A 13,213-nucleotide genomic window follows, 5' to 3' on the forward strand; every position below is an offset into this window, starting at 1 on the left:
AAATAAACATTTTCACTTATAAAAATCAATAAAATTAATAGACAATCAAATTGGGCCAGAGACAACCAAATATTGGGAGGCCCGAGAAATTTTCAAAATAACAATATTTTGACATTTAATAGATCTCTTAGCAATACTTTGAATATTTATAGAAAATGACAATATTTTAGTTTTTTATGGATTGATTTATATATATTTTTTCTTTATTTAATTTAACATAATATAGTTAGGAACTAACAAACTAGAGAAAATCAAGGGCGGAAATATTTCAAATTAGATTAAGTTGCTGAAAATCTTTATTAGGTGGTCTCTTCCTTCTTCCTAAAGGTCATTATTTGTCCTTGTCTTTCAAAGAGTTCGGAGCTAAAGTGCAAAAAAAAAAATTGTAAAAAATTCCAAAAAGCTAAGGCAAATCAATTTTTTTAAAACCAAAAGGGGAAAATCGCTCTTGGCAAAGCGATTTCGTCAGATACAATGACGCGGTTAAAACTAAAAATCACTGCTATGGCAGCGATTTTTTCCAAAAACTTTTTTAAAAAAAAAAAATCAATTTTAAGTCTGATGGACTTTTTTTTTCCTTTACACTGCCGGGGAAGCGTTTTTCATATCTATTGTTAATGTGCTATTATTTTCATGTATATTGTTAATTATTACTACCTCCGTCTCATTTTATGTGACAACATTTGACCCGACACGGAGTTTAAAAAATAAAGAAGATTTTGTTGTTTATCAAATCGTCCTTCAAAAAAGTAACTCACTTTTCTCTCTACTTATAAATGTATTAGAAAATTAAGTGGGACCAATAAGGATAAAAGAAAAATTATACTTTTAAATACTTACCATATAAGAAAATATGACTGTTTTACTTTAAAAATACTACTATTGGTTTAAAAATGGTGTGAAGATGACTAGGTTTCAAAAAGTCAATTAATCTTATTATTTAAGAAAAATTGACTTTCCAAATTACGGAGTCGCAACTTGATTTTTGATAAAATCAAGAAAAATTTTCAAAAGATTTAAAAACCGATAAAATCAATTGAAAAAAGGTCCGAAGTTCAATGTACATCCCGAGAAGGTGTTAGGCCCTCGGGATGCCCACTAACTTGCGGTTGACCGGCGATTTGACTAATTGACTTTTAAAATAAAATTTTTAACTAAGTAAAGAGAAAATTCGTTTAATATTTTTTTATTTTAATTTTTACTTCTAAAGGGAAATATTTAGAGGAAATTAACTTAAGGAAAACTAAATGGTGATAAAAGTAAATAAAACAAAATTAGTAAATAAAATAGTAAAATTTAAAATAATGAAAAACGGCTGCCTTTTAGGAGATTATTAAAATTCCACAAAAACATTATTAATTCAAACAAATAATAAAGAGCGAGGAAAGATAATATTTGACTTTAGGCCTGTCCTATGTTGAACTATTTATGGTTGGCCTTTCTCAAGTATTAAATACTGCAAAACGAAACATTGGTCTTTGGGCGTATATTAAAAAAACTGCTGAAGGGCCTTGGCCCAATTTCCTGGACAAGCAATAGGGTATACGAATTGATGTACACTGTGCATATCCAGTCCATTTTGGATTTTTTGATCCCTGTACATTTGTTCGAATACGAGTTCTCACGATTCACCCTGTATTTCCCATATTATCGGCGTATTTGTACCTGTACCACTTTTTAACTTGTTTAACAATTGTATATCGTTGCCCAAAAAATGTACACCAATATATACGGGTTGTATCCTATGCACGTATTCATTGTTTATTCCTGTATTTTATCTGAAATTCGCGTCCATGTACGTTAACCTGCCATTCATATTTTTTACACCTATTTAAGGTATAACGTCTCTATATATTAATGTATACAGGCTTTATATCAGCCTGTTTTCAACTTTCGAAAGTTGAAAACTCCTTTTCAGCAGCATATCTTTACTACTACAAACCCAGATTTAGAATTCAGATTTTCTGTGCATTTTCAACCTGTATATCAGTGTATACACTTTGTATATAGCTGGTATACAGCTTTCTCCAACACCTGCAATGCAATTTCCAGCAACTTTCCATGTTCTGATGAACTTATAATCAATTTCTACCAGTGCATTTCAACCTTCTCTTCGACTTGTGCATCAATTTACCGATTTCGGAGAGGTTGGACGAATCGAGAGTAGAGGTTTGAGCCTTTACGGCTCCACAAGAGAATGCAACGGAAAGAAATCCATCATGAATTCGGAGGGGTTCATACAACAAAGCAACAAAAGGAGAAAATTACAAGTTACTTCAGCCATGGATGAGAGTAAAGCAAGATAACGATTAGTATAAGTCTATGCAGGGCAACCAAAACAAATGGAAGTAAATAAAGCCAACAATACATGGGTTTAATTTACTATTATTCATGCTATGCAGGGCATTATAAGAAAAACCATTAAGCATAACCCAATTTATACTTAGTTCTGAAATGGAGTGATAAAGGGCTTACTCTAGCTACCATAGATAAAAATATCAATACATCAACTTATGAGTTGTTGTCAATCAAGCAACCTTATCAGATAAGCTTAAACACAAGATTTCAAGAAGACCTAAGGTTGACGAATAAAACAAGGAGTACTTCGATTTTTGGCGACGCGAAATAATGTAAATATAAACGAAGGAGGTGTGTTTCAACAAACAACACAAAAAATCACAAGAACTCATAATGAATATTTAGCTAGACAGATTCAATATATTTGACACTCAAATAGTGATAGAAGATTATCAAAGTTAACAATCCATAACCGAGATAAGCACAAGTTGAGATGCATCCTATTCTACGCATTCAAAACCTCAAACGAGTCAACTAGTGATTATAAACAACTATCAGAAACCATATTCAATCATATTTGTAGAAAATTATACAAAGTGTGAGATAGAAAACAAACGATATTCTAAGGACCATTAATATGAATAACCCATTGAAGCAAAACAAGAAGTGAGAAATATCACCTTTTTCAAGGCAGCGGCTGGGGCGAGCGAGCCGGCTACGAGGACGATTCCACCAAAATGAGGCTACAAAAATAAAGAAAAGAGCGCCTCCCAAAAAAATCGTAACTTAAATACATCCTATATCATTTGTCTGCTTCGATTCCATTTTCTACCTCAAAAATTTTGTATCTATTAAGTGGTGTTGTAGCTAATTTCTGAATATCGACTAAAGTATCTAACCTCTCTCTCAGTGAAGAACCCCCACCCCCAAAGAATGAAAAAGAGGGTATTTATAGGAGATTTCTCAGATTTTTAAAAAAGGAGAGAACGGAATGGATTTGAATTCAAAATTCAAAAAAATCCTTAGAGGATGAGGCTGCTAGCTAATGAGTACTAATTCTCAACGGATAGAGAAGGAGAACAACTCGATTTGAGCAAAGAACGATCTTGCAAGGAGATGCCTCCACCTAGAAGATTCGCGTACGGATGATAAGGTGCGGAGAGAAGACAACGCGACTAGACTCGGGTCGCTGAATTTCCTGATATTTTTTGGTTTCGAATTGGATCGATCTGCTGGAGTTGTTCTGGTTTTCGTGAAGAAGAAGGGTAGCAGGGGTTGGGTGATGTTGCTGTTTTGTTGGCATGGGTTTTGAATTGGGAGTGGGCTGTTGATGATGGGCCTGAATTATTTAATAGGAGATTGGGCTGAAGGGTTGAGCAATTAGGTAGGCTGGAATGGGAATGGGCTGGGAATTAAAGGTTGGGCCTGGGAATTAAAGTGGACTGGGAAAGGAAATAGAAGGGAGTGGGCTGGAAAGGAATAAAAGGGAATTTGTGTAAATGGCCCAAAAATGGTTTGTCCAGATTGGTTTAAGGATTTCACTAATAACTAAATAATCGGAATCAATACAAATTAATTAATGAGCTTTTTAATCTTAACAAAATAAAATAATTATTTTAATTGTAAAATAATTACATAAAGTTATTTTTAAACCACACTAGTTGTCTAAATATTTTACTAAAACTAAAATCTTTTTTAGATGATTTTTTAATAATCATAAAATATATTGATTATATACATAATCATATAAAATATATATATTATCTAAAAGTTATAAGAAAATGACAAAGTATCCAAAAATAACGCAAAATTCATATATTATTATATTTTTTTGTAAAATTTATAAAACTAATTATTTTAAACCGTTTGAAAAATTTAAGAAGCCCGAGAACTAATTTATATCGAGGAGGGTCGAAATTGGGTGTCAACAACTATCCATCATTTTACTTGGATTGATGCAAGCAATTGAGGAAAATGAAATTGACCAAGCCAATTTTGACCAACCCCATTCATCTTTAAGGGCATGATTTGGCTATGGGTTTAGGAATTATGGCCGAACCCTTGAAATGGGTTTCCTACATATCTCATGCTATACGAGAATTTAGGACACTTGTAGTTCGATAAGCTTGATTTAATGCACGACTTTGAAAGAAATCAAAAGTCACCTCGATACCAAATTATGAAGGTATCGAAATGCTCGAGAATATAATTGGAGAGCGAATGTTGGAATACAGCTGAGTTGTAAACATTGAATCTGCCTACATATCCTTACACCTTCAGGAATCAGGCTGTGTGTAGTTCGACTCGATCGGTTGAAAAGGAAATCTATCATGCTATATAACCTTCGGTTTTGGACAAGTGACAAATTAAAAGAGCATGAAAAGGAGGCTTGTAACCTCTTAGCCATGAATGTGGCGCGCTTCACACCCATAATTAAGAGCTTACACAGACATAATTTCCAAAGCTCTTGGCGCATTGTCACTCAGATTGAAAACTTGCTTCCGACATATATCAAAATTTCCGGATGCGAGACTGAAGCTGACATACCTAAAGGAATACCCACATGCCTTAACATAGGGGTGTGGTTTGATTGTGGTGGAAGTTGCTCCTCTGCTCGCATCCTAAGAGTTTGACATTCCACTTTGGACTATGTCCCAGTTCACTGCTAAGAAAAAGTTCCACGTTGTGCTGCATCCCCTTTGATGTCGTTCGCACCTGTGATTTTTTTTTGAGAATTCATCCTCTTGGATGCTCTCGACAAAGACTGAGATAAAAACTCGTTAGCTTAAAAATGCAATCACGATGGGAGACAATGTCTTTTTACCATGTCGACACTTCATTGTTCTTCTCAATATTCGACATCGACTCGATCGGTCTGACGTACAACAAATAAAGCTTATGACTTGTGTTTTGCAATATGATCTTCAATGTACTCTACACTTGATGTCAAAATAAATAAATAAATGCTGATGCAATGTCGGTATTTCTTTTGACATCATCTTCGATGCTCTTCTTGATGTTGACTTTTATCAAAAATAAAAAAATGCAGTTGAGGCCGATGGATAGATATTCCTCTTGAAAAACACGATTTCCCTTTCTTTATCCGTGCATGCCTTCTTGCGGGGAATGAATATCTTCCCGCGATACGTAAATTCTGCGAGGTATGAAATCTTCTCGCAATGCATAACTTTCAGCGAGGCATAAAATCTTCTCGCGATGCACAAATTTCAACGAGGCATGGAATCATCTAGCGATGTATAAATTTGACGAGGTATGAAATCTTCTCGTGGCGCATAATTACTGACTCGCGATGCATGATTTTCCACGATGCATGATTTTCAACGAGGCATGGATTCTTCTCATGATGCATATATTCTAGCGAGGTATGAAGTCTTCTCGCGATGTATAAATTTGACGAGGCATGAAATATTCTCGTGATGCATAAATTCCAGCGAGGTATGAAGTCTTCTCGCGATGCATAAATTTCAGCGAGATATGAAATCTTCTCGCGATGCATAAATTGACGAGGCATGAAATCTTCTCATCGTGCATAATTATTGACTCGCAATGCATGATTTCTAAGATGCATGATTTTCCGCGATGCATGATTTTCAACGAGGCCTGGATTCTTCTCGTGATGCATATATTCCAGCGAGTTATGAAGTCTTCTCGCGATGTATAAATTTGACGAGACATGAGATCTTCTCGTGATGCATAAATTCCAGCGAGGTATGAAGTCTTCTCGCGATGCATAAATTTCAGCGAGGTATGAAATCTTCTCGCGATGCATAAATTAACAAGGCATGAAATCTTCTCGTCGTGCATAATTATTGACTCGCAATGCATGATTTCTGCGATGCATGATTTCCCGTTATGGATGATTTTCAACGAGGCCTGGATTCTTCTCGTACTGCATAAATTTCGGCGAGGTATGAAATCTTCTCGCGATATCTAAATTTGACGAGGTATGAAATCTTCTCGTGATGCATAAATTCCAGCGAGGTATGAAGTCTTATCGCGATGCATAAATTTCAGTGAGGTATGAAATCTTCTCGCGATGCATAAGTTGACGAGGCATGAAATCTTCTCTTGGCGCATAATTATTGACTCGCGATGCATGATTTCCCGCGATGCATGATTAACCACAATGCATGATTTTCTGTGATGCATGATTTCCCGCGATGCATGATTTTCCGCGATGCATGATTCTCGCAATGCATGAATATTTATATTGTCTATGTTGATGATAACGATAAGACGACCTCCAGATAATATATCGCCTTGATCGATAATAAAACACTATCCCCCTAGGGTAATGCATTGTCTTGATTGACAATAACTATCTTGTTTGATAATGTAATGCAAATAGCATCCTTTACGAAAATCATAAACTCTTCTTGGAAATTCCTGTTTGATTCATCTTTGAATCTGGCTAAACACTCTTTGTAAATTTCATATTGTTGGAACTAGATTGAAATAAACAATTCATATTCCCAACTCTTTGACATAAGTGATATAAATGCCTATCGCTTCTAGGAAAACCCTTGATTTTGGGATAGTTTTCTCCTCTTTGGAGTTTTCTGTAATGAGCTAACTAGCTCGATAATTATCCAACTGTAACGAGGTGGATGCTCGATAATAGTCCAACTGTAACGAGGTGGATGGCTTGATAATAGTCCAACTGTAACGAGGTGGATGGCTTGATAATATTCCAACTGTAACGAGGTGGATAGCTCGATAATAGTCCAACTGTAACGAGGTGGATAACTTGATAATATTTCAACTGTAACGAGGCGGATAGCTCGATAATATTCCAACTGTAACGAGGTGGTCGCTCGATAATATTCCAACTGTAACGAGGTGGATGTTCGATAATATTCCAACTGTAATGAGGTGGATGATCGATAATATTCCAACTGTAACGAGGTGGATGCTCGATAATATTCCAACTGTAACGAGGTGGATGGCTCGATAATATTTCAACTGTATCAAGGTGGATGGCTCGATAATATTCGAACTGTAACGAGGTGGATGCTCGATAATATTTCAACTGTAACAAGGTGGATGGCTCGATTATATTCCAATTGTAACGAGGTGGATGCTCGATATTATTCCAACTGTAACGAGGTGGACGCTCGATAATATTCCAACTGTAACGTGGTGGATAGCTCGATAATATTCCAACTGTAACGAGGTGGATGCTCGATAGTATTCCTGCAAGATAAACGTAAACTTGTTATAAATCACTTGAGGCAATATAAAGAACTAGATATAAAATGAGATTGAAGATTTTCTAGGTTTCGTTGATGAGTCCACGATGGGTGCAAGTGACGCCCTTTGCTCTTTTGACAGCTTTATATAGCCATTTTTGTGACTTCAATGTTCCTGCATCCAAAGAAAAATTCTTAGTTTGAAAGACTGATTTGTGTTGGTTTTGTCTCCATGCTCCTTCTTGCAGTCGGCTTACACGCTCGCCCGTCCTTTATATGACATATTTGATGGAGTTTTTGAGGACCCTCCTCAAAAATTTGTCCCGGTCTACAATATGTAAGAACTCTCGTAACTTGCTCTGTTAATTTTGAGGTTGCTCATTCTGGAATTCGAGGGTCCTCCTTAAAATTTTGTCCCAGTTTACGCCAATAAGTAACAAATGAGATTTGTGAAATTTTTGAGATCATCTCAAAAATTCGGTCCCAGTTGCAAACTAGATTATCAAAATTTTTAAGATCCACCCAAGGCTAATCTCCGTAGAATTTTGTTCTTCTGTTTTGACTTAATAAGAAGTCCAACTTCAAATGAATTTTTGATATCCTCTCAAAAATTCTGTCCCAGTTTCCACTATGAAGAGAAATGGAAATCTTACTGGGTATATGACCGAGACGTTGTGGCGCCTACATATCCCATTGGAGCAGGAATCAGGTCAAACATAGTTTCCCTCTGAAGGGTTAACCAAAATAGGAAGTTTTGATAAAGAAACGACCGAGGCGGATATAGGCCGTCTACGTATCTCATTCTTGAGAAATCAGGTCGAACGTAGTTCAAACAAGAAATACTCGATAAAATGGGGAAAAAGGTTAAATACATTTTCAAAGAAAGGTAACAAAACTTCATATGCAAAAATTTGGCCAATGTTGGGCATTCTTCTTCTCGACCTTTGATGAGGAATATCTTCAAATGACATAGTTCAGAAATGTCTTGTACTCACTCTTAAGCATCCAATATGTCATCCATTCAAGTGGTTTCCTCAATATTGATCAATTTTTTGTTGATCATGTTTTGTATCTTGTGCTTCAGAGTTGAACAATTCTCTGTGTCGTGTCCAACGACTCCTGAATGATAAGCACATCTGTGGTCAGCTCTGTAAGAATTTTCCCAAAGGATTGGCTGGTCTTCCTTCTATAGGATAGAGCCTACCCATTGCTTTCAACCTTTCATAAAGTTGAGTTTGAGATTCTCTTAATGGTGTGATACTTTAGGAGCCTTCCTAAATTTTAGGCGAGGAAATTTTTTCTGATTGACATTATGGTTTTGATATTCCCTGTGAGAAGCTGGCCTCATACGGGTAGTCGTGACCATACTTACCTCCTCCACTTTTCCTTTTGATTTATCCATATCACTAATTCTAGTGGATTTTCCATTAGATCGCAATGCGGTAAATTTGGTGAGCTTTCCAGTCTTGAAACCATCTTCCAAAGCTTCTCCCATTTTGAAAATCTCGACAAATTTTTGTCCCATCATACACAACATTCTTTCATAGTACTCAGGCTCTTGAGTACGAATGAGCATTTCATTGATCTCACGTTCAGACATGGGAGGTTGAACTCTTGCAACCTCTTTTCTCCAATGAAGAGTGTACTCTCGATAATTTTCTGTAAACTTCTGTTTGATCTTCTCCAAGTAGTAGCGATCTGGGGTATCTTCTATGTTATGTCCAAATCTTTCCGTGAAATCCTTTGCGAGTGCATTCCAACTTTTCCATTGTTTCAGCTCTTGTGATGTAAGCCACTCCAGAGCTTCTCCACTTAGACTTTGACTGAAGAGACGCATCAATAATGCTTCATTTTGCCAACTCCCATGAGTTGATCACAATAAACTTTCAGATGTGCTAGAGGATTTTCTGTTCTGTTAAAAGTGACAAACTTTGGCACTTTGAACCCTTCTGGGAGGTCGAGATTCGGATGGATGCATAAATCCTTATAGCTCAATCCATCGACTTCGAAAATATAGTGCAACTCCTTCATGACTTTCCTGATCTCTTCTTTCATATTCATCTTGACTACCTCTTCTTTTGACCTCCACTCTCTCTCCTATTCCTTATAGTGATCAAGCTCGGAACAGTCGACATAAGGTTCATTTGAAGTTGGGATTTGGAAAGTAGTCTTTTGAGGTATGGGTGGAACAATGGAGGGATTCTAGGTATTTTGAGTGGCTTGATAAGTTTGTGGAAAAGTTTGAGGATCGATATTTTCGTTTTGAAGATTGGGGGAAGGTTTGAGCATTGTTCGTATTTTGGTTTTGAGGGAGATGGAGGATTTTAAGGTTAGTATTTTGAGGATGATGTGGTGCTTGACACGATGTAGTGGCATGACGGGGATTGGGGTTAGTTAAGTCAATGGTTGGAGGATTTTGAGCAGGGTTAGAGAGAAGGTTCTGAACCTGTTCCGTTCTTGGGGGAGGAAAGTGGAGTGGAGGTCTTCCATCTCTTGGAGGGTTGAAGGATGAAATTGGATAAGACAAATCTTGCATTCTTTGCATTTCGACCCTCATTCCGGCAATCTGTTGCATCAACTGCATAATCAATTTATTTTTATCAGTGGCGGCGGGTTGAGCCACGACAACATCATTCATGTCAATCTCATCATTGTTATCCCCCATTATTGTCTTTTTTCTTTGCAAATTTTGATCGGGGAAGGAATCTTTAGGGGCCTTAGACCTTGTGAAATACGGATGATCAACAAACCTATCAACACAGATCAGTTTTAAATACCTGACAAATGAAAAAACTCAAAAGACCATTATGTTAGTGCCTGGAGGTGGTAAATAATACAAAGTATCACATATAGGTGTAAACACATAAATAGTTATAACACATAAACAAATATTGCGCATTCTAAACAGATATGTGACCCCTTTTTTGACAAGGGTGGGCCTAGCGATTTGAGGAATGTATACGTCATTTGAAATATTTCATTGCCCCAAAACTCAAATTTATACAAATTTTATGAATAAAACTTAATGGGGATACATAATAGGGAAAACTATACAAAATAATCAGTCCCACGCAAGGGTACGACCCTAAACTATGCCTCCACGAAAGATCCTTCTTTTTTTTTTTACTTTTGCAATCTTCGGGTGCCAACGTATTTGGATGGACCAGTAGCTTTTAAAGCTCTTTCTTTAACTTATATAAACTATAATCTAATCCTTATCCTATGAGACAATGATTTTCTCAAGCAACGTATACATCCTTCAAATTTAAACACATAAGTATGAACGTCCATTTAGGTCGTGGGCTGTTTTGGACTCAATGTGGCCTTCTAATGGGCCCAACACGCCTTGGGTATTGGGTCATCTTAGTTTAAATGCTCCTAAAATTTGAGATTTGGCTTGGCTCTACGCTAGTTGACTAGGAGTGACTTTTTGAAAGGATCGGCAACCCAAACGGACAATTTGGGCTGAAACTCATGACAACCATTGGACGCCTAACGAACCAATAATTGCCGCTAATTTCAAAAAAAGGGTGAGTATAAAAAAGTCCAGCTGCGGTTCCGCAAACCGTCCTTTAATATACTATACATATATATCGGAAATATCCCATGATATGCAATGCCAGTTTATGAAAAATTAAAAAATTCGGCAAAAAAAATATTTTAACAATTAGTCAAACAGTCAAATCTTGTGGTTAGAACTTAATTAATCCCCAGCGGAGTAGCCACTTCTGTTTTACTTTAAAAATACTACTATTGGTATAAAAATGGTGTGAAGATGACTAGGTTTCAAAAAGTCAATTAATCTTATTATTTAAGAAAAATCGACTTTCCAAATTACGGAGTTGCCACTTGATTTTTGATAAAATCAAAAAAAAATTCAAAAGATTTAAAAACAGATAAAATCAATTGAAAAAAGGTCCGAAGTTCAATGTACATCCCAAGAAGGTGTTAGGCCCTCGGGATGCCCACTAACTTGCGGTTGACCGGCGATTTGACTAATTGACTTTTAAAATAAAATTTTTATCTAAGTAAAGAGAAAATTCGTTTAATACTTTTTAATTTCATTTTTTACTTCGGGAAAATGCACAAGAACCCCCTCAACCTATACCCGAAATCTCAGAGACACACTTATACTATACTAAGGTCCAATTACCCCCCTAAACTTATTTTATAAGTAATTTTCTACCCCTTTTTAGCTTACGTGACACTAGTTTGAAAAAAAAAGTCAACCATCATTGGGCCCACAAGATAGTGCCACGTAGGCTAAAAAGGGGTAAAAAATTATCAATAAAATAAGTTCAGGAAGGTAATACGACCTTAATATAGTATAAGTGTGTCTCTGAGATTTCGGACATAGGTTGAGGGGGTACTTGGGCATTATCTCTTTTACTTATAAAGGGAAATATTTAGAGGGAATTAATTTAAGAAAAACTAAATGGTGATAAAAGTAAATAAAACAAAATAAGTAAATAAAATATTAAAATTCAAAATAATGAAAAACGGCTGCCCTTTAGGAGATTATTAAAATTCACCCAAAACATTATTAATTCAAACAAATAATAAAGAGGGAGGAAAGATAATAATTGACTTTAGGCCTATCCTATGTTAAACTATTTAATGTTGGCCTTTCTCAACTATTAGATCCTGCAAAACGAAACATTGGCCTTTGGGCGTATATTAAAAAAACTGCTGAAGGGCCTTGCCCAATTTCCTGGACAAGCAATAGGGTATACGAATTGATGTACACTATGCATATCCAGTCCATTTTGAATTGTTTGATCCCTGTACATTTGTTCGACTACGAGTTCTCACGATTCACCCTGTATTTCCCATATTATCGGCGTATTTGTACCTGTACCACTTTTTAACCTGTTTAACAATTGTATATCGCTGCCTAAAAAATGTATACCAATATATACGGGTCGTATCCTATGCACGTATTCATTGCTTATTCCTGTATTTTATCTGAAATTCGCGTCCATGTACATTTACCTGCCATTCATATTTTTTACACCTATTTAAGATATAGCGTCTTTGTATATCAATGTATACAGGCTTTATATCAGCCTGTTTTCAACTTTCAAAAGTTGAAAACTCCTTTTCAGCAGCATATCTTCACTGCTACAAACCAAGCTTTAGAATTCAGATTTTTTGTGCATTTTTGACCTGTATATCAATGTATACACTATGTATATAGCTGGTATGCAGCTTTCTGCAACACCTGCAATGCAATTTCCAGCAACTTTCCATGTTCTGATGAACCTGTAATCAATTTCCACCAGTGCATTTCAACCTTCTCTTCGACTTGTACATCAATTTACCGATTTCGGAGAGGTTGGACGAATCGAGAGTAGAGGTTTGAGCCTTTACGGCTCCACAAGAGAATGCAACGGAAAGAAATCCATCATGGATTCGGAGGGGTTCATACAACAAAGCAACGAAAGGAGAAAATTAGAAGTTACTTCAGCCATGGATGAGAGTAAAGCAAGATAACGATTAGTATAAGTCTATGCAGGGCAACCAAAACAAATGGAAGTAAATAAAGCCAACAATACATGGGTTTAATTTACTATTATTCATGCTATGCATGACATTATAAGAAAAACCATTAAGCATAACCCAATTTATACTTAGTTCTGAAATGGAGTGATAAAGGGCTTACTCTAGCTACCATAGATAAAAATATCAATACATCAACTTATGAG

This window comes from Solanum lycopersicum, chromosome 10, assembly GCF_036512215.1.
Source record: "Solanum lycopersicum chromosome 10, SLM_r2.1".
NCBI classification, from domain to species: Eukaryota; Viridiplantae; Streptophyta; class Magnoliopsida; order Solanales; family Solanaceae; genus Solanum; species Solanum lycopersicum.